Here is a 23,420-nt window from a genome sequence, read left to right as displayed (position 1 = left end):
CTCTTCTGCCTACTTGACCATTCCCTGTTCTGGCTTGAAAATAAGCAACACATATTTCACGTTAAAAACATGAACTGTTGTCCCCAAAATTGATGATGATGATCATCATCATCATCATCATCATCAACACAAAGCAAATAGTCTAGCTACGCCACTGAGATCACTGTCAATTCTGTAAATCAGAAACATGGATGTTTTCCATTTAGGTACCCAAACAGGGTGCAAAGGTGGCAAATGTTGAAGATAACCCAAGACAAAACTACTCTGGGGAAATAGGGTGATTCAGGCAGTACAAATGAGTATAAGGATTTATTGCAAGCTTAAGCTCTCTACAAGAATCTGGCCAACTAGTGGTCAAGGGAAATGAGCAGGAGATAAGAGAGGCATTCAAGGTGGGCTGGATTTGGATCTCTCATGGGCACCCAGGAACTTGTGACTTATGACATATTTAACACCTCCCTTGGGCCCAGCCTGGTCATCTCCTACAAATATTAACATCATGAAGTAAATTAAGCAACTCCTTCATTTCTAGTAGTAGTATAGCCTTTATTGTCATTGTACATCATATATACAACGAAATTGGTTAGGTGTTGTTATGCAAGGGTGAATTTACAATTGTATCATCATTTGGATGTCAATACAGCTTGTTATGGATGCACTTTTTCCTACAGCATTCATTTAAGAAGCAGCTGAAATTTGTTCTGAAATACTTTTTACACCATGCAAAGCAGATATACTAATTAAAATTGTCAGTTGGTGATCAATCAGTTCTTATTGCCTAAGTCTTGTGGCATGCCAGCATCTGAGTTATCTTAAGGTTACGTCTAATGCGGCACTCAGCTCCTAGCTGCCAGCAGGATTTCACAGAGCAACTGTCCTCTAACTACAGTCTGTTCCACAACCTTGTTGAAGTCATTTTATGCCTCAGAAAAAAAAAAGATGGAGGTTTTTTTTGCTGTGGCCAAGAATATGATATTGCAAATGCCGGGCTGCAATTTAAATTAGTAAGGTAAATAATGTAGCTCCTCTATGCAAGTTCTGGCTTGCTTGCCTTCTGAATAATACATGATATGATTAGTATGAAAATGTCTGATCAATGAACATTGACAAAACTTTTAACCACAAGGTCCATCAGGATCTTCTTGATTGATGTTTAGCCAAGCTCAGGTGTGCTTCAATTGCAAGAGTGAAGACTCACTGAGATTCATGTGTGTTTTCTCACGACTATCTTCTGCTTTTGTGATTCTGTCACCCTCATTCCGGGAGGAAAATCCCAAGCCTCATCTTAATCAGAGCAGTAGGAACACCAAGCTAGGAGCAGTCGGAGCAATTAACCTCTGGTGCTCCTGTTCGCTCTCTTCATTGTATGTGAGCTCAGACCTAGCTGCCAGCAATCCACTAATGATGCTCAGCCTTGCTTCTCCTTTCCAGTGAGCTTAGGACTCAACATCTTTAGTGCCTCTGTGTATCTCCAGATTCTAAAAACTAGATTGGGGAGGAGAAGCCGAAACTGAATTTTAATAAGACAGAATTGTGACTGAAACCCAAGGTTGGGTTTCAGGTTTCAGCAAATATTCCTCTTTCACATGGGGTAGAATTCTTTCTTAAGGATTAATGCATTTTCCTGGATGCCGCAATAATAACCGACAGTCCCACGATAACTGTGGCAGATGGGGCCTCTTACTAGCTTTGGCTGATAATTCAGTTTTCAGCTGGAGCTGGAGCTGGAGCTGGAGGACAGAGACTTGGCTTCAGTGGCGATGTAATGATAACCTCACAATTGCCTAATGATATGTGCTCTTCAGGAGGCAGCCCTTGAAAGTGACCTAGAAATTGCCCCCAAATGTTAGAGTGTGAGTTTAACTTGTACTTCCCAGAGGTGGTACATATCATACCTATATTAAAACAGCTGGTTGTTGGGAATCTTTCCAACTCACAGTAGAGTGTTCTCTCTGGTGAACAAAATCTTACATGGCTTAAACTCAAGTTATTTACAAGATTGTCTAATCCCAGACAGTCATATCCTTGCTCTAAAAGCTTCACCCCACCTCCAGATATATATTTACATCATGGGATCTGTATTGTGGAACAAATCACTATTGAGGTTGAAGCTAGCCCTATTCTCAATACAATCCGGTATCAGCTCAAAAATGTCTCTTTTTATCTAGCACGCTAACCTTTTGTATGCTGATTGCATTTTTTAGAAAATGTTTATTTGTTGATCAACCAGAGCCATTCAGAAGTGGGTAAAATATACAGCCGTGATGATTTTTTTTTTAGACTTTTAGCCCACCTTTTTCTTCATGTATAAGTGAAGGTGGAGAATATACCCATGTTTCTTCTTTTTCCCAACAATAACAATTCTAAGAGGTAAACTGGGCTGAAAGAGAGTGTCTGGCCCAAAGTTACCCAGCTGTTTTGTTGTTGTTGTTTTTGGTGTTGTTGTTTTTTCCCATGCTTAATCTGGAACCAGAGCTCACCATCTCCTGATTTCTAGGTAGCATCTTAGCCTGAAACTGGCTTCCAGATTTTTTTTCCATTTTTTTTAAAAAATGCATATGCCAGTTTCTGAAATGCTCTTTCCTTTCTGTGGGTTAGGGTGGGTTAGTAGAATGGAATGGAGCAAAACCAATCGCTACTTCATGAGACCAAGGAATAGCCAAAAGAAATGCTGTGGTGTTTTTTTAAAATTTGTATGTGTGTTTGTTTGTGTGGACATATATCTTTGAGTCAGTCTTGATGTCTTGACTTATGGAATCTGGCAGGGCTAGTCCCTTTAATTTTTTAAAAATGATTTGCCCTTAGCTCCTTCCTATAGCTGAGAGAGCATGACTGGCCCAAAGTTCTGGTTCCATCTTAGGCACAAAGATGGAACCAGAACTTTGTGGCTAAGGTGGAAAGTCAAAGTCCAGTTGAGTTTGTGCCTAGAGTAGAACCTGGTCTTGCAATTTCTAGCCTGAGTTTTCTGTGTCAATCCTGGCTCCTGGAAAAAGAGACTCTTCACTTCCTTTCCAATTTCAAAGCAAGAAAAGGGATGTTAAATATTTCCAACACTTGAGCAGCTTTTGAATATCAGAGTCACAAGTCTTTGTGACACACATTAATCTAATGTTTTATTATGACCAGGAGTTTCTGACCCATGTTTGATGGATAAAGGCTTCTTTGTCCATTTTGGACCACCAAAAGCTTTCCCCCCAATAAATCCCCCCACCAAGTTTCCTACACCGCTCATTTGCATGTACATATGTACCATCCCCATAATCACAAAGATATTTTCAAATGCATTCTACATGGTGTATCTTTGCAATGTTCATGTAATGGAATTGTTCATTAATAAAAGCCTGGAGACCATCCCCCAAGCAAATTTATCTGCAGTCAGTTGGTGTAGCAGTCATTAATATATGTTTGAATGTTAGCAAATTGTTCAATGTGAGCTTTGCTGTATGCAGATGATATAATAATTTTGTCTTGTCTCCTGGGTGGGAATGAGAAGGGCATTGAGGGCATTGACTTCCTTTTGCCTAAAAGAACAACTTGTAAGTAAATGATCAAAAAATAAAACTGCTGGTCTTTGCACAACACAACAGTGGGATGCATAAATGGCAAATTAACAGGACCCTAAAACAGCAGGAATGTACTTATAAATATCTTGGGGTGCAATTGCAAGCTTCCTTATCTTGAAACACACATTTGTCTTATCAGGCAAGCATTGCCCAATGTATCTCCACAGCTGTCTTATGATTCTTTCACTCAAAGGGGGCACATTTTATTCCTGCAAGGATTTTATTGCTAAGGTTGTTTCTCAGCTGCTTTATCATGTTCCGATCTGCATTTTTACAAAGTTTAATGCCTGGAAGCTGTCCAGTCCAAATTTTTGAGAGCTATACTTGCAGTTCCAAGATGCACCAAGAATGCCGCTTTATGGTTAGAGACAGGTTTGATTTCTGCAGATGCCAGAGCTTGGTTCTCTCCCCTTAATTTCTGGTTAAATTTTACTTTTTCTCCTGTGAGTCTGGCTCTACTGGTTCTCAGAGACCATTTAAAATCAATCTGGCTAGCAAAAGCTCACAGCAAACTCCAGTCCTTAAGCTAGTCAGTCTCTCTCTCTCTCTCTCTCTCTCTCTCTCTCTCTCTCTCTCTCTCTCTCCCCCCCCTCTCTCTCTCTCTCTGTGTGTGTGTGTGTGTGTCTCCGTCTCTCTCGCTGTCTCTCTCCGTCTCTCTCAGTTTCTCTCTCCCTCTCTCCTTCTCTCTCTCTCTCTGTCTCTCTCTGTCTCTCTCTCTCCATCTCTTTCTCCGTCTCTCTCTCTCTCTCTCTCTCTCTCTGTCTCTCTCTGTGTCTCTCTTGCTCTTGCTCTTGCTCTCTCTCTCTGTCTCTGTCTCTGTCCCTCTGTCTCTGTCTCTGTCTCTCTCTCTCTCTCTGTCTCACTCTCCCTCATCCTCTCTCCCTTTCTCTCCATCTCTCTCCATCTCTTTCTCCCTCCCTCCCTCCCTCCCTCCCTCTCTTGCTTTCTCTCTCTTTGGAAAGTCTCTGTCCATTACAATCTGAAAGTTCCAGGAGTCATCTTAAGCAAAGTATTTCAAACAAGTCTAAGCTTAATATCTAACCCCATTGTTTATGGACTTTTCTCAAATCGGTTTGTGCTATCATTTTCTCTCTCTCCTCAATTCTAAATCTGAAATTCTGTCAGCCCTTCATCATAACTAAGTTGGATGCACTCTGTCCAACTCGGTCCTCTCCAGGCCCAGGTACTGTACCAATAATCCTCAACTTACAACCGTTTGTTTAGTGGCTGTTCGAAGTTACAACACTGCTAACAGCACTGATAAAAGTGACACTTGATCAAAATTAGGATGCCTGACAACTGAGTTATATTTATGACAGTTGCAGCATCCCTGAATCATGTGATCACCTTTTGTAACCTGGCAATCAAAGTCAATGGGCAAGCCAGATTCACTTAGCAAACCTGTTATTAACCTAACAATTGCAGTGATGCACTTAACAAGAGTGGTCAGAAAGGTTGTAAAATGGGGCAAAATTCGGTTGATAATTGTCTTGCTTAGCAAAGGAAATTTGGGGCTCAAATATGGTAACAAGTCAAGGACTAGAGCCAGAAATGACAGTTGAACTTTTAGGTCACTTATTCCTTTGCTCTTCTTTTTTTAGGGGAATCTTGGAAGATGTTTATCTCATTGTAAAGAAGTACACTGGTGGAAAGCACAGTGCTTATCTATCATTTCTGATTAGGCCCAAACTCAAAGATCGAATCCAGTTGAGTCTGGTTGTTTATTTGCTTACACCTAATAGACAGAATCTCACCAGACTAAAAGCAGTGGTGGGATTCAAATAATTTAACAACCGGTTCTCTGCCTTAATGATTTCTTCCAACAACCAGTTCACCAAACTGCTCAGAAAGTTAACAACCGGTTCTCCCGAAGTGGTGCGAACTGGCTGAATCCCACCACTGGACTAAAGCTATAACCTTCTAATTCAGTATTTCCCAACTTTGGCCATTTCCAGGTACATGGACGTTCTTCATATGGTTTAGTCTCCAGGCCTTTGATTATCTTTGTTGCTTTTCTCTGAACTTTTTCCAAAGTCTCAACATCTTTTTTTGTAATATGGTGACCAAAATTGGTTGCAGTATTCCAGGTGTGGTCTTACTAGGGTTTTGTAAAGCGGCACTAATACTTCAAATGAATGAAAAGCTTTGCTTTTCTCCACATTAAAATTCATTTTGTTGGACAGGGCCCATTGTTCAAGTTTGTCAAGATCTTTTTGGATCGGGAGTTTGTCTTCTGGGGTGTTGGCTATTCCTGCCAGGGTCCACTCAGCTTCAATTTGCAAAGATTGGGAAACACTGTTCTAACCTCAGAGATAAAGCATATATGGCACAGTGGTTGCAGGCTAATTCTGCTGACTGCCAGCAGTTCAATTCTGACCTGCTCAGGATTGACTCATCCTTCCATCCTTTAGAGGTTGGTAAAAAGAGGACCCAGATTGTCGGGGGCAATATGCTGACTCTGTAAACCACTTAGAGAGGGCTGTAAAGCATTGTGAAGTGGTATATATGTCTAAGTGCTATTGCTATATAACCTGGGAGATTCTAGGGTGTGGCTTCTCTGAACCTCTTCCTCCTTCACTCAGGCAGCTCAGGACTGCAATGTCTCTTATTTTGTGTTTCTCTCTGGAATCTGCTGCAGCCACTCTGAGAAATTGTCCTGTCGAGATTCCTCTCCATTCCTTTTCCAGCTGTAGACATTCCACCACCCTTCTTCTATTTGACCAGGACTTTCCCATATCTTTCCAGATTGCTTGATTTTGTGCCATTATTTTTGCCCTCCATCGAACCTACGATTGAAGATCAATATAAATGTTGGTGACTGCCACTGTTCTGTGTCTTATTGTTACTATACTGATTTATTTTAATGTAATTTTATTGCATTCTATATCTAATTTCAATTTTTATTAATCATTTTAGGTTTATGCATTTTTATTGTAGCGCTCTCCAGTCTATAGGCCATGATAAATAAACAATTTGATATATATCCTTTTTTTGTGGCAGGCAAAAACTTTTTAGAATTTTATCATTAGAGGCAAGCAAAAAAGGAGCATGAGCCAAATAGACAAGCTCTTTTCTGCAAGGCTACCTAATATTTTTTTTTCTGAAAATCTACTGAAATTCTTTAATATTCTTGAAGATATTTATTTTTGTAAAATTAATGGGAAGTATTACTATTTTTTCCATGATACCACATATGGACAGCAAAAATTCAGACAACCAGTAAATGGCAGCTGATGATCATTTTTGATTTTTGCAGCCTGATCTGTCAATCCTCATTTTTACTTCTAAAATAGGATTTTTTAAATATATATATATTTATATTGCTTTTTCTTAATCTATTTTTATCTGATGATGTTTTGTTAGAGATGTTGTTTTCTTTTGAAGTTGTGAGCCATCTAGATGATTATAGAGTTCACCAGCCTCTAATTAATTCCTCAGGAAAAATAATGTTGGTTTTTTTTTCAAGACCAGACAGTTGAAATCTTACATATACCCTATTTTTCGGAGTATAAGATGCTCCGGACTACAAAACACACCTACCTTTTTTGGTGAGAAAAACAAGAAAAAGAAATCTGCCTCTGCCTCCCAGCAATTTTGCCTCGTTGCAGCAAATAGCAAACATCATGCTTTACTTTCGTTTTCAGCATACCTTGATTAGCACAAGAAAAAAAATCTGCTTCCAGCAATTTACCTCTTTGCAGCAAGCAGCAGAGGCCTGAGCAGCAATAGGCAATGACAATCCCTGCAGCCTGAAACAGCTGAGAGTCAGGAGGCCTTTCCAACGGACAATCAACTTGTGCTAATTAGGCTTTGCTGAAGATGAAATGGGCTGTTTCTTCTTGCTGCTTGCTGCAAGGAGGTAAATTGCTGGGAAGCAGAGGCCAAAGTGTGGGGACCAGTGTGTTGGTGGGGCTACATTTGGTGTATAAAATGCATTCAAATTTTCACCCCCTTTTAGAGGGGGTAAAAGGTGCATCTTATGCTCCAAAAAATATGGTAATTCTCTTGACCAAATAGATGGGTAACATTTTTTGTGCTCAGTGTTATAGGTAAAGGTAAAGGTTCCCCTGCACATGTGTGCTAGTTGTTTGCAGCTTTAGGGGGCGGTGTTCATCTCCATTTCTAAGCTGAAGAGCCAGCACTGTCCAAAGACGTCTCCGTGGTCATGTGGCCGGCATGACTAAATGCCAAAGACTCATGGAACACTTTAACCTTCCCACCAAAGATGGTCCCTATTTTTCTACTTGCATTTTTATGTGCTTTCGAACTGCTAGGTTGGCAGAAGCTGGGACAAGTAACTAGAGTTCACCCCATCATGCAGCACTAGGGATTTGAACTCCTGAACTGCTGAACTTCCGATCGACAAGCTCAGCATCTTAGCCACTAAGCCACTGTGTCCCTGCTCAACATTATACCTGAGGACAATGAGGACAACTCAGTAATTAGATGCCGACTGAGAACTGTAGAAAGTAGAAAAGATTTTAGAAAGTGGATGAAGTCACATCACATATTTGACTTGGGCTGGCTTTTTTCTATTTCTGGGAGAATCTTTGTTGTTGTTTATTCAGTTATTTTGGAGTTGCATAGCAATTTTCTTGTCTTCCCTATCTCAAAATGTAAAGAAAACAAAATTCAGCAGTGAGTCTGGGAGGAATTTGTAGGCTACAAAAAAAAAAAGTGGGGGGTGCTTCAGGTTGCCCATGAGTACTCCAGAAATATTACAGTTTGATGTAATGACATATTCCAACCAAAAGGTATGCCTAACAATTATATCTAGCAAACAATTAGCATCTTGAATAATGTTGATGATCTATTTGCCATAATCAGCCCTTTATAACAATTCTAGGCAGTTTCCATCCATGACAGGGGTGAAATCTGTAATGTATTACTGTAAGTTTTGGCGGGAGTTTTAGGCGGGAAATATCTCGTTTCTGATTGGATGCAGCCTCAGGCTGAAGTGTATATAAGGAGAGGTTTTTCTCCAGAGTTTTGCTGGGTCACACTATATTAAAGAGCTGTTGTCACTAACCTGGTCTCCTGCCTCGTCAATACCCAAACCTAACATTGGCGACGAAGGTGGGATCTTGAGGCAGAGCACCAGAACAGAGCTGAACTCACTACGAGAATCAAACCCAGCAAGGTGACGGCGAATGCAGCGATGACCGGCTACACGCCACCCACTCCGTTTGACCCTGCCCAGGAGACATGGGGAATATATATGACCCGTTTCGAAAGTTTCCTGGAGGCAAACGAGCTACAGGGAGTCTCCGACAACCGCAAACGGGCTTACTTCATAAGCCACTGTGGGTCAGCAGTCATCGCCGTCGCAGAAGCCCTAGCGGAGCCAACACCGCTACACTCCGTATCGTGGCAGACCCTTCAGACCCTCCTGAAGAATCACTACGCACCAGCCCCGTCCAAATACGATCGACGGTACGAGTTTGGGGAGCGCAGGCAACAAGAAGGCGAGTCTATCAGCGACTACATGGCAGCCCTGAGACAAGCCTCCAAGCATTGCAGTACCGCGATCTGGACGAAGAGCTGCTGGAACAACTTATACGGGGGGTCAGAGACATCCGTTTGAGGAGGCGGTTGCTAGCCAAGAGCAACCTGACATTGGCAAACGCTCTGGTCGAAGCCAGAGCCCATGAGATGTCCAACCATGCAGCAGACACCTTACAAAAGCGACTCACGCCAATGGCGGGCGCAAAGCCGAGCACAGTCCACCACGAAGAATCCTATCGTGAGTCAACCAGCGAAGAGGAGGAAGAAGTCCACTACACCGGAAAATCGACAAGGAAGACCCGGAGGAATGCGGAAGTTGCGGGCGACATCAGCGCCAAAGATGTAAGTTCAGGGACGCCATTTGCGGCGGTGTGAAAGGAAGGGCACCTGGCTCAAGTCTGCCGAGCACCCCAACCTTCCGCCGAAAATTCAAATCGGCCAATCAGAGCGGCTCTGAGTCAGAGATGCAAACCCCACATTCCGCCGAAATTTCAAACCAGCCAATCAGAGCGAGATCGGCGAGGCGACCCGCGATTGGCCAGGAAAGAAAGAGCGAAGTCAAACCGAATGACTGTTACCATAGACCACGCAGCTACCCGCATCGAAGAAAAGATCTTCACAAACCCGACAATTGAAGGCGTACCGTGCCGACTGGAAGTAGACACAGGATCAGCTATCACAATCATGTCCTGGGACACTTTTGTGAAAGCCTTGCCACACATCGCAGCGCAAGCTACAGAAACAACGGCCCGGGTGCAGGATTACCAGGGCAACCGCATCCCTGTTCGAGGGACAACGACCGTCGAGGTCAAGTACGGGACATACGAAAAGACCCTGCCCATCACGTTAGTCGAGGAACCTTGCCAAGCTTGCTGGGGCTAGACTGGTTCCGGGCGTTGGGAATGGGGGTGACTGGCGTCCACCGGACCGGATGCAACCTGCAAAACACCCTAATGGAGGAATTCGCAGACGTATTCAAGGACCGTTTAGGCAAGTACAAGGGGACCCCTATCTCCTTCAATTTAGACCCCAAATAGCTCCCATTAGGTTAAAGGCAAGGAGGGTTCCTTTGCACTCAAACCTAAAATCGACAAAGAGTTAGATAAATTAGTCAGCCAGGGATACTAGTGCCAGTTGACCATGCCAAATGGGAGACGCCAATCGTCACCCTATAAAACCAGACGGGCCCATAAGAATTTGCGCTGATTACAAGGCTACCTTGAACAAAGCATTGCAAAAGAGCGCCTACCCAGTTCCAGTAGTGCAACACTTATTGCACTCACTAGGGCACGGACAAGTTTTCGCCAAATTAGACTTGGCACAAGCGTACCAACAGCTACCCGTAGATGCTAGCACAGCTGAAGCCCAGACCATTGTAACGCACCGGGTGCCTTTAAGTGCACCGGTTACAGTTCGGGTGAGTGTGGCCCGGGCTATTCCAAAATTTGATGGAGCGGCTCCTACAAGGGTTACCGGAGTCGTACCCTATTTCGATGATGTGTTGGTATCAGGGAAGATTTAAGAGAACTGGGAAGCGATTAAGGAAAGTTTTGGCCATTTTAGGTCGGCAGGATTAAAAGTCAAAGCAAGCAAGTGTCAGATAGGGGTCGAATCTGTTGAATTTTGGGCTATAGAATAGACAAAAAGGATTCACCCACTGAGAGCAAAGTCAAGGCGATAAAGAGAGCCCCAGCACCCAAAAACAAGACAGAACTCCAGGCTTTCCTGGGTCTGGTAAACTTTACGCCGTGTTTTTAAAAGACAAGGCAACCGTTGCTGAACCGCTGCATAAATTGCTTGGAAAAAACACTGCTTGGTCGTGGGGGAAGTCAGAGAATAGGGCATTTGAGGCAGTAAAAAGTTTGCTATCAAGCGATAGCCTGTTAATACAATACAACAACAGACTGCCGTTAGTATTGGTTTGTGATCGTCCCCTATGGAGTAGGAGCGGTACTTAGCCACAGACTCCCAAACGGCACTGAAGCCCCTATAGCGTTCTATTCACGAACGATGTCCCGGCTGAGAGGAATTACAGCCAGCTAGATAGGGAGGCTCTAATAGTGTCAGGGTGAAAAATTTCACGAATACGTTTTTGGGCGAGATTTCGAAATTGTCACTGATCACAGACCGCTATTGGGGTTACTGGCTGGCGACCGCCCAACGCCAGTAGCACTCTCACCTAGACTGACCAGATGGACTATTTTTTGACCGCATACTCCTACAAGCTGCAGCATCGGCCTGGAAAGGAGCTGGGGCATGCGGACGCATTGAGCAGATGCCCATTGCCAGGGGAAATCGAGGACCCCACCCGGGCACCCCGTTCTACTAATTGACTCTTTGGACTCGGGGCCAGTCACATCGCAGGAAGTGGCTCGGGCCTCCTACCGGACGTTGTTTTAAGGACTGTAATCAGTTGGGTTCAAGGGATGGCCGCTGCGAGTGACGTTTCAAGGAATTTGTAAAGAAAAAGGGAATTGTCTGTACAAGGGGTGCCTGCTCTGGGGGATAGGGTGGTAGTTCCAGAGAAGCTGAGGAAAAGTTCTGGAACTCCTGCATGAGGGTCACCCAGGAATTGTGAGGATGAAGGGTTTGGCTAGGAGCTATGTCTGGTGGCCCCTAATGGACAGGGAAATCAGTGACAGGGTTGGCGATGCCAAGTATGTCAGGAATCCAGACCACTACCACCCACGGCCCCAGTGTTGGAGTGGGAGAAACCCCAAGGCCCTTGGTCCCGCATACACATTGATTTTGCCGGCCCTTCCACGGCCAAACATTTCTAATTGTGGTGGATGCATTCTCCAAATGGCTGGAGATCATCTAATGAAATCCACAACCGCTGGAGCTGTCATCTCAGCACTAAAACACCTTTTCGCCACGCACGGGCTACCGGACACCCTCGTGTCCGATAACGGCCCACAGTTCACCGCAGCATTATTTGAAGGGTACCTGGCTGAAGAGGGCATCCGACATGCCCTCTCAGCGCCGTTCCACCCTGCGTCGAACGGCCTTGCTGAACGATTTGTTCGGAGTGCGAAAGAAGCGCTATCACGAAGCGGCCCTGGCGATTGGCAGGCACAAATCGACGCATTCCTAACCGTCCAACACAGGACCCCCTGTGTGGCCACCGGCCGCAGCCCAGCCGAGCTATTAATGGGCCGGAAGCTACGGTGCCCGCTAGACCGGCTACACCCGAACTACGTACAGGACGGGTTCAAAACAAAACCAGATAGAATCCGAGAGTTAAACATAGGAGACTCGGTGTGGGCACATAATTACAGCGACGGCCCTAACTGGAAGAGGGGATAGTCATAGACAAACGGGCCCCAAATCTTATCTAGTGGAACTAGACGATGGCAGAATCTGGAGGCGCCACATAGATCAATTAAGAAACAGATTGAGCGATAAGGCAGAATTAGGCGAGACCAGCCCTGACTATGATTTAATTAACCCCACAGCTGACTGGAGCCAAGAACAAACAGAAAGCGTAAGCAAAGAACCAAACAGAGACTTATCTGAGTCAGGCGAGGTCCAGCGACACCCTCCGGTCCCTCTAGAGGACAGCAGGTCCGAGCCGGCGAATAATCCAGGGCCGGATGGCCGGGAGGAGGAGCTCAGAGGAACGAAAAGTCCCTCCGGCAAGCTCGTCTCAACTCCAGAAAGTGAACTGCGCAGGTCCGGGAGAGTCAGGAGACGCCCCACGTACCTGCAGGACTACGTAGAGAAGTAATATGCAAATATTGGCAAAGTGCCTTCTGGGAGGGAAGGAGTGTAATGTATTACTGTAAGTTTTGGCGGGAGTTTTAGGCGGGAAATATCTCGTTTCTGATTGGATGCAGCCTCAGGCTGAAGTGTATATAAGGAGAGGTTTTTCTCCAGAGTTTTGCTGGGTCACACTATATTAAAGAGCTGTTGTCACTAACCTGGTCTCCTGCCTCGTCAATACCCAAACCTAACAAAATCTACTTACCTTCCTTACCGGTTTGAAAGTGTATGTGCTGCATGGGCACATGCATGCACAGAACTTCTGTGTATGCACAAAACCTTCTGTGCATGCGCAAAACCTTCTGCGCATGCACAGAAGGTAAAAAGACACATTACTTCCTGGTTAAAACCAGGACGTAATGACACCCAGGCAGGTGGGTGGAGCTTTGGTCTGCCATCGCTACCGGATCACCAAACCACCAGCCACAATCGCTACCGGATCGCGCGATCCAATCTGATCTGGGAGCATTTCACCCCTGATCCATGAGAATTCTAAAGAATGGAGAATTAAAACAAAAACAGCAATATAACATCATATCACCATATCTCTCAAACTGCATCCTGCAACTGCACCATACAGCTCTTGGGAGTGCACTCCAAATGGACTCCAGGAATGACAACAGAGAGGGAAAGGGCATCTTAACATCAGGATGTTAAGAATATAGAATATTCCAGAGTAAGGAGAGTATAACCAGGCAGATGTGTTTCGGGGTTCCTATTTCTCCAGCCCCTAGTATGCCTTTTCAGCCACATTGGGTTGACAGATTTTACTTGAAACAGACCATTCCAAACATAAAGTTATGCTTTAAAGCAAATTATTTTGATTAGACATGGAAGCCAATGGGCAACCAATGCGGTCCCCCTATCATTGTTGTTATTGTTCTATAGTAGCTCTTGTTTATTAGATGGACATTTTGTGCCAGCTGTAACATCTTCAAGGGTGATCCCACGTAAGGGAAGTTGCAGTAATCCAACTGTGAAAAAGATGTGTGTTATGAATGGAAGGTATTTTCCAAATTTCTACTAATTCACCAGTTAAAGTTGCACAATATCTTCCTGGCCGCAGCATCTACTGATTAATCTAGCAGGAGTAATGTGTGCTTCTCCTTCAGGAGATGTTAGCCAGTTCAAAATTAAAGATGGCATTCTCTTTTGAAGCCAGAACATTTATAAGCAAAACAATACCTACATCTTACTGGCATTCATCTTAAGCATGTTTCATCACACGTAGCTCCTTGCATATACCTTTAGTCCTTGACTAACAACCATTCATTTAAGGACAGTTCAAAGTTACAATGGCACTGAAAAATTGACTTATGTCCATTGCAGCAGTAATGTGATAAAAATTCAGACACTTGGAAACTGGCAGGTATTTATGAGAGTTGTAGTATCCCAGTGTCATGTGATGACATTTAGTAACGTTTTCCAGACTGAACTTGGGGAGAGTCAGTTTAATATCAGTGGCGAAAGGCACTGATCTGGAAACCAGGCTACTGTGAGTTCTGATCTCATTTAGAAGCCAAATGGGTGACTTCAGCACCCTGGTGGCAAAGTGGTTAAATGCAGTACTGCAGGCAAACCCAGAGTTCGATCCTGATGGGATTCGAAGTTGACTCAGTCTTCCATCTTTCTGAGATCAGTAAAATGTGGGCCCAGATTGTTGGGGAGCAATTTGTTGACATTATAACCTTCCAGAGAGTGGTGTAAAGCCATCTGGGGAGCTATATAGGTCTAGGTGCTATTACTGTTGCTATTCTGACAAGCAAAGTCAATGGAGAAGCCAGATTCCACTTAACAACTGTGTTACTAGCTTAACACCTGCAGTGAGTTGCTTAACAGCTGTGGCATGAAAGGTCATAAAATGGAGCAAAACTCACTTAACAACTGTCTTGCTTAGCAGCAGAAATTTTGGGCTCAGTTATGGTTGTAAGTCAAGAATTACAGGTACATTGCAATGGAGTTGCAAATCAATGTTTAATAATATCATTAACAAATCTGAGTAGAATCGGGAAAAGAAAATAATTTAAGGCACTAAACAATCCCATTTTCAAATTTCATATTTTCAAGAAATATATTACCAATTATTATCCGTCAAAAATCTCGGCGGAATGGATATATTTCATTTACTGATTCTTTGTGATTTTTAATGTAATATTTCTTTTTCTTTCTTTCTTTTTAAAAAAGCACTTAACTTGAAATATGTTAATATTTCAAGCTCTGGAAAGGACAACAAAAATCCTGTCAGAACAGATGGCTTTTTAAAAATGATGTCCTAATGCACCATTTCTGTTTCTGTTCCGTCTAGTCACTTGAACAGGAAAAAGAAATGTTGTAGGGAATCTACCAGTTGACTTGTCAAATGAACATCAAGCTCTAGTTACGGTGTCACATCAGAACATTATCTTGGACCTTCTTCAGGAAATCAGATTAAGATATGTGCTGGCAGGTGTTCATCTGTCAAGAAAGCTTGACCAATCTAAATTAATTTGTATTAGATGTGCTTACTCCTTGAGGAATTATGCTATTTATGTTTCTACTATTTTAAATATATCATTTGAAAAACCAGGGGAGTCACAATCATCTGCTTTTCCTTTGGGAATTCCTTAGGATAATTCTGGAACCGGTCGTTTCCAATACTAATGAGGAGTCAGTTTGGTGAAAATGCAGCTCTTCCTTAGTGTGCAAGAAAAGGCGAAGATGCCTCTTCAAACTCTACTCCTAGTGACTTGATGGACACATCCATTTAGTTTTCTTGTTAATAATATAGAAGTGATTTGCTATTGCCTCCGTCTGGATTTTTTCCCTATTTCCCAGTATTCCCTATTGTTCTTTAATGCAAGCATTAACTAAGCCTGCTAGACAGCTAGATGTTATCAGAGGCGACCTATGAGGTGGTTGAGGAACCTTTAATTTGTATCTGCAAACTAATGGGTGGCTCGATTTCTCATATCCCTTAGGACAGATGGTGACTGCAGTTTCTGCAGACCCCCATGACAAGGGGGTGCTTCCATCTTCATTTATTCTGGTTATAGGGCCGTGATGGCGAACCTATGGCACACGTGCCAGAGGTGGCAAGCAGAGCCCTCTCTGACGGCACATGAGCAGTTGTCCCAGTTATTTTATTTATTTATTTATTTATTTTGTCACAACAATATATGTAATTATCATACAGAAAGGTTATATAGTATATAAAGATATAGAAGAAAAGAAAAACAATAGGACAGGAACGGTAGGCACGTTTGTGCGCTTATGCACGCCCCTTATGGTCCTCTTAGGAATGGGGTGAGGTCAATAGTAGAAAGTTTTTGGTTAAAGCTTTTAGGATTATGGGAAGAGACCACAGAGTCAGGTAAAGTATTCCAAGCACTGATGATTCTGTTACAGAAGTCATATTTTCTGCAATCTAGATTAAAGCGGTTGACATTAAGTTTAAATCTATTGGTTGCTCTTGTATTATTGCAATTAAAGCTGAAGTAGTCTTTGACAGGAAGGACATTACAATAGATGATTCTATGAGTTAAACTTAGGTCTTGTCGAAGGCGATGGAGTTCCAAGTTTTCTAAGCCTAGGATTTTGGGATAAGGTATTTTGTTGTTTACAGAGGAATGGAGAACTCTTCTTGTAAAATATTTCTGGACACGTTCAATTGTATTGATGTCAGAGATGTGGTGAGGGTTCCAGACAGGTGAGCTGTATTCTAGAATTGGTCTAGCAAATGTTTTATATGCTCAGTTCAGGTACACCATGCATACGCACATGCCTCCTGCCGGCTAGCTGGTCTCTGGGTCTCTGCTGCACATGCATGAGGGGCGGGGCATATGCAGGAGGGTTGCGTGTGCATGCATGGGCTGCTCGCAGGGGGTAGTGCATGCATGGCGGGTCAGATGAGGCATGTGCGTGGGGGTCATGCATGCATGCAGGGGGCGGTGTGTGTGCGGGGGCATGCGCACATAGACAGGGGTGCGCATGCATGGAGGTGCGTGCATTGCATTTTGGGTATTTGGATATGTGCTCATATGCTTTGGCCACCGCGACCGAAAAAGGTTATCCATCACTGTTATAGGGAGAGTAACAAGAGCCATCAAGTCCCTGTAAGGGGACTGTATCTGCTAACACAACTGGCAATGAACTTCACTGGAATGAAAGAGAACCAGAGGTAGTCCTTGACTTAAAACAGTTTGTTTAGTGACTGTTTGGTTTCAAGGGCATTAAAAAAAGTGACTTATGACCATTTATCACACTTACGAACGTTGCAGCATTCCCCACAGTCACGTGATCAAACTTCAGAAGCTTTGCAGCTGACTCCTATTTATGACTGTTGCAGTGTCCCGGGGCCATGTGATCACCTTTTGCAACCCTTTTGCAACCCTTTGATGAGCAAAGTCAGTGGGGAAACAACCCGTTACTAACTTAACAACTGCAGCAATTCAGTTAACAATGATGACAAGAAAATTCATAAAATGGGGCAAAACTCACTTAACAATTATCTCACGTAACGACGTAACAAAACTTTGGGCTCATTTGTGAAAAGTCAAGGATACCCATATAGATAAAGGAATATCAGAAATACAAAGTTTTCTTGAACGAAACTTAAACCTTGCTGTTAATCTGTGCCACAATTAGCTTCCATTTCATTTTCTACCCCCAACTTTAGCTGACACCGTGTTTTAGTTGTCTACATCTCAAAGGACAACCACAAAACCAAAGATCTGGGAAGCCAGCCACTTTTTTTCTATTACCACAATTAAGCTTAAGAATGAAAAAGATATAGTCTTACTGACTCAGGACAAAGTACCATTCATTCCAATATCTTGGAGGAGAGAACTCATGGCTATAAAACCATGATTTAACACTTCAGGTCGAAATATTCTACAATAACCTACAAAATGAAAGAGTTTAAGTCTTTCTTTCTTTTTTCATTCCTTGAAATCTCCATTCAGAAAAGCTTGATGTAATTTCACATGTATGCAAAATTTAAATTGGTTTTGGAGAAAGAAGCCAGGCTTTTTTTTTTTTTAAAGCCCCTATTCATTTCCACACAGCAATGTTGAATTAAATATTAGATTGTTAAACAAAATAGAAATACAGAACTAATACTGTAAGATAGGTCCAAAGGTAGCTTTAAACATGATAAAGGTTTCTACTTCTGTTTCGCTTTATTGACTGTCAGCATGTCATAAGGTATTTTTGCCAACTGCAGCAGACACAACTGTGGGACAGGATGCTGTTCTTCACAAGCCCAGCATGGCTGTAGCAACTCACAACCAGTTGGAAGACTGTTCAGATCACAGCCATGACACTGTGCGTTATTAATTTTATTTTCCTTTTTGTTTCTTGGGACTTTATCAATTACTCGACTTATTAAGTAGTAGATTGGATTTAAAGCTAGCATTTCAGTATGCATGCAAGCATCTACTCACTGCATGTCATTTTATGCTTTCATCTTCAGGTAAATAAAGATAAGATAAACTTTATTGTCATTTATTACCGTGGGGACACTGGCACACATTAAAAATGAAATTCTGTTGCCTGCTCAAAAGTGTAAACTTACATAACACCCATATAAACATGCTATATACATGCATATGTATATACCTACACTCTAACATGTAAATATTAATCACTGTCCATCTTGAATACATAGCGGGAAGAGGAAGCTTGAGCGTTCACAAGGTTGGTGCTATGTATGGAACAAAATTGTGGCTGAATCTGGATGTTCAGTTTCAGATACTACAAAGCTTCCTCCCAGAAGGTAACAAGGAAAACAGGTCATGGAGAAGATATGTAGTGTCCCAGACCAGTGGTCACCAACTGGTGATCCGCGGACCACTGCTGGTCCCCGAGAAAATTTTGGTGGTCCGCAGAGAAATCATTGCATTTCTCTCAAGGAGCCTAGCCAAGGTTTCCAGCGCTTTGACTCTCAGAGACAGGATGGGGTCCTTCAGGCAGTTAGCTTGGCCGCCTGTTAGCAGAGAGAAGCAGTCAGAGTCAACCCTGGCTTTGCTATCTGTTGCAGACACTAGATTGGCCCCCTGCAAACTCTCATCTGTCAAGGAGCGCTCGCTGAAGCAGCATGGTAAACTTTGGCTAGGCTCCTCAAGAGACAAGAGTTTGCAGGGGGTCGGTCGATCTAGCATCTGCAATGGACAGCAAAACTGGAGTTGACTCCGGCTGCTTCTCTCTGCTATAGTGCTTCCTGGACACGGTTTACCACTCCAAGCTCCAAGCACTCCAAGCCCCAAGCACCCTCTTATCAGTCCTCCACAGCAGCTCCCTCCAACTGGCAGGTTGAGCCCAGTGCTCGATAATCATTTGGACCCTGCTCAAGGAACGCTTGTTTGCTATGTCCTGGATAGAAGGGAGTGAACTGACAACTATCTTTTCTGCCGTCCTCACCACTCTGCACCGCCTTCCTGTCTGAAGCAGTAATGCTTCCAGTTCAGACTGTAATACGATATGCTCTCAATTGTCTCTCTATAGAAAGTGGTAAGGACAGGGGGAAGAAGATGTCCTTTTCTCATGCGACACAGAATAGAATAGAATAGAATAGAATTTTATTGGCCAAGTGTGATTGGACACACAAGGAATTTGTCTTGGTGCATATGCTCTCAGTGTACATAAAAGAAAAGATACGTTCATCAAGGTACAACATTTACAACACAATTGATGATCAATATATCAATATAAATCATAAGGATTGCCAGCAACAAGTTATAGTCATACAGTCATAAGTGGAAAGAGATTGGTGATGGGAACTATGAAACGATTAATAGTAGTGCAGATTCAGTAAATAGTCTGACAGTGTTGAGGGAATTATTTGTTTAGCAGAGTGATGGCCTTCGGGAAAAAACTGTTCTTGTGTCTAGTTGTTCTGGTGTGCAGTGCTCTATAGCGTCGTTTTGAGGGTAGGAGTTGAAACAGTTTATGTCCAGGATGCGAGGGATCTGCAAATATTTTCACGGCCCTCTTCTTGATTCGTGCAGTATACAGGTCCTCAATGGAAGGCAATTATTTTTTCTGCAGTTCTAATTATCCTCTGAAGTCTGTGTTTTTCTTGTTGGGTTGCAGAACCGAACCAGACAGTTATAGAGGTGCAAATGACAGACTCAATAATTCCTCTGTAGAACTGGATCAGCAGCTCCTTGGGCAGTTTGAGCTTACTGAGTTGGCGCAGAAAGAACATTCTTTGTTGTCCTTTTTTAATGATGTTTTTGATGTTAGCTGTCCATTTGAGATCTTGCGATATGATAGAACCCAGAAATTTGAAGGTTTCTACTGTTGATACTGTGTTGTCAAGTATTGTGAGAGGTGGAAGTATGGAAGGGTTTTTCCTAAAATCTACCACCATTTCTACGGTTTTGAGTGTGTTCAGTTCCAGATTGTTTTGGTTGCACCACAAGGCTAGTCGTTCGACCTCTCGTCTATATGCGGATTCGTCATTGTCTCGAATGAGACCAATCACTGTTGTGTCATCTGCGAACTTCAGTAGCTTAACAAATGGATCATTGGAGATGCAGTCATTGGTATACAGAGAGAAGTGGGGAGAGCACACAGCCTTGGGGGGCCCCTGTGCTAATTGTACAGGTATTTGATGTGATCTTGCTTAGCTTCACCTGCTGCTTCCTGTTTGCTAGAATACAAAGCTATGGTTACAAATAGAGTCAACCTTAAACAGGATTGATTCCAGAGGTGCAGAGCCTCTGCAAAAATATGTACAATAGTGACTCTGCTAAAAATGCGAGCCACATGGGACCTTCTCTGATAATGACAGCTAGCAGCTACTTTTCTCTACAGTGTCCAAGAATGATTTTATGTTGCCAGAGGCAAGCCAGTGGTTGCAAACTACTTTTAGCTGGTTGGAGGCATAACTCAGTGGTTCTAACAGTATGTGGAAATGATCTTGGGAGACCACCAAAGGGATGCTACCTAGGGAATGGTCAGATAAGAGGAACCTAGTCCACAGCTGTATGTTGGCTGGAATAAGAGACTTAGGAGCAATCCTCCCTTACCTTATTGGGCTGTAAAGGTAATGGCAGGAGAATTATACTTTCAGACTTGTAAGATTCTGTTAATGTAGCTTTTCAATAACAGAGAATTAGTTTATCTAGCCATGTCTCCTGTCCATATAACCCATGCTTTGCACAGAAGAAGATCTGGGTTCAGTTCCTGGCATTTACAGGTATACCTGGAATAACTTTGGACAGCCACTGTCAATCAGTCTATATGAAACTGAGCTGGGTATCTAGGAATAGTACTTGCTTCTTAGTTCAAATGGTTAGAATAGCAGAAAAATAGAGTAGGAACTCTATTTTTTAAGGGCTCTGAGTCCAACCCCCTGCTAAGTCCATAAATCCAAAGTACTCCCAAAGTGCTTCCTGGAGTTGAATGGATCCCATATTTCTTTGGGTTCCATTGTTGAATTATTTCTACTACAGGTAGCCCTCTACTTACGATCCCCATTGAGCCCAACATTTCTGTTGTTAAGCAAGAGTGTGGTTAAGTGAGTTTTGTCCCATTTTACAACCTTTCTTGCCACAGTTGTTAAGTGAATCACTGCAGTTATAACAGGGGTGTTAAGTAAATCCGGCTTCCCCATTGACTTTGCTTGTCAGAAGGTCTCAAAAGGTGATCACATGACCCTGGGACACTGCAACCATCATAAATATGAGTCAGTTGCCAAGGGTCTGAATTTTGATCACGTGATTAACTTTACACCTTTTTTTAGTACCATTGCAACTTCAGTGACTAGATTAACTGTATTAGGATCTGTTGTTGATGCTGCTCTAATCTACTTTCCTTAATTTAAAACTGTCTGATTATTTTCTTTGCTGTCACCAAACCTGGTCCTACAATCTGTATGAATTCTAGTTTACCAACAGACTGCTTAATAAGTGATGTCAACACAGCACTCTCCCTCCATTTTTCCCCCCAGAGTTTTGGATTCTTGCTTATTATTTCTTCACATTCATTGGTTAGTTATCCTTTTTTTTTTCATTTCTGATTGTAAATTCTTTCTTCTTCTTCTTTTATTGGTAGCAAAAGATTTCAATTAGCATTATGCTCCTCCAAAGTGAAAAGAAGCCCATTATAGATGTTGATCAGCACTGATAATCATAACAACAGTATATTTTGCATGAAAGTTTGAATCCAGATAGGTACACAATTGTATACCTACGAAAAGCCTGTATACAGCTGAAGAAGAAGAAAAAAATGTAGGTATAAATTCCTGCAGAAGTCTTGAAATAAATATTTTAGTTGAAATGGAAAAGTAAAAGACCACAATGTGGGAAAGAGACAGTCTACACAATAATAATATTCAATCCTCCCTTGTATGGGGTGGAATCCATTTTAATCAAACCACATATGAATCCTATCCAGTGTAAAGACTTTCCCTTTTCCTCTGCAAGAATGCATATATAAAGAGATACATGGTGATCTCTAAAGGAGAAAAGCACACAATTGTAGTGAGACTAATTTGTGTTAGGCTTCACCTAGCAAGCCACTGCAACCCACTTCCTTGTAACAGACATCACATTTTTGACAATATTTTATTATCTGTTCCACCAAGGAATTAAGATCACTTTATTGGAAGGGACTGTTTACTTCATCCAATATTACAGGGTAATAAATATGTATAATGTCAAAGTTTAACAATGCAAACCAGTGTTAATTAACCATCCCCATGTGGTTATTTGGAGTGGGGGAAAACACCGAAAAAGAAAAGAAAAAAAAGGAGAGAGGAAAAAAGTTATTTCAAGAGATTTGTTACACAAATCTGTGCCATCTAGCATAGAATAAGGGCGCCTCCAAGTGGTACACTTTTAAATTCCGTCTGAGAAACCTGTTAGAATTCCAGACAAATTCAGATAACTAAGGAAAACAAAAATGTTTGTTTTTCTAAAAAAGTAGATTCCTTTCAATCAGAATGCATTTTAAATAATGTGGTGCCTATTACGAATGACGCAACACTAAATTGTGTTGCATCAAATTAGAAAGATAGGATAAATCATCTGTGCAGTCAGTTTTACTCTCTGCAATGGTTCCTTTTTGAAAAGGAAAAAAAAACAAAACCTAGAGCGTGCACCAATACTTTAAAGGTTGTAATGAAAAATTCTTTTTGATTTGTGGGAAATAAACTCTTACTTTCATAACTGATTGTTGAGAGATGGGTTCCAAATCGAGCATTGTTTCTGTGGCTCTTTTTAGAAAATAATAAAAGCTTTGGTGACTCAAACCAGTGCTTCTTACATAAAAAAAAAACCCCTTCTACTGGACAGTTTACAAATCTAACCCCTTCCTATAAATAATAATCATTTATGGTTGTTGTCGTTGTTATTACCACTACTGTTATTGCTATGGGGAAGAAATCTGCTTCCTTTCTCCAATAATGGAATTTTATTCCACTGGTGCTTCCAGGAGCTACAAAATAAATCAGAGTAGAGTTATGGGATTCACCAAAATCAAATGTTGCAATGCAATTCATGATGAAAAGGAAATATTTTTTTAAAAAATCCCAACATATTGGGAGAAAGTGTACGTGTGGATGCATATGCCATACAGAAATGCATAATAAAACCTTTATATTAGGTA

The sequence above is a fragment of the Ahaetulla prasina genome, chromosome 1, assembly GCF_028640845.1.
Source record: "Ahaetulla prasina isolate Xishuangbanna chromosome 1, ASM2864084v1, whole genome shotgun sequence".
Lineage (NCBI taxonomy): Eukaryota > Metazoa > Chordata > Lepidosauria > Squamata > Colubridae > Ahaetulla > Ahaetulla prasina.
Note: the sequence above shows the minus strand (reverse complement) of the source record.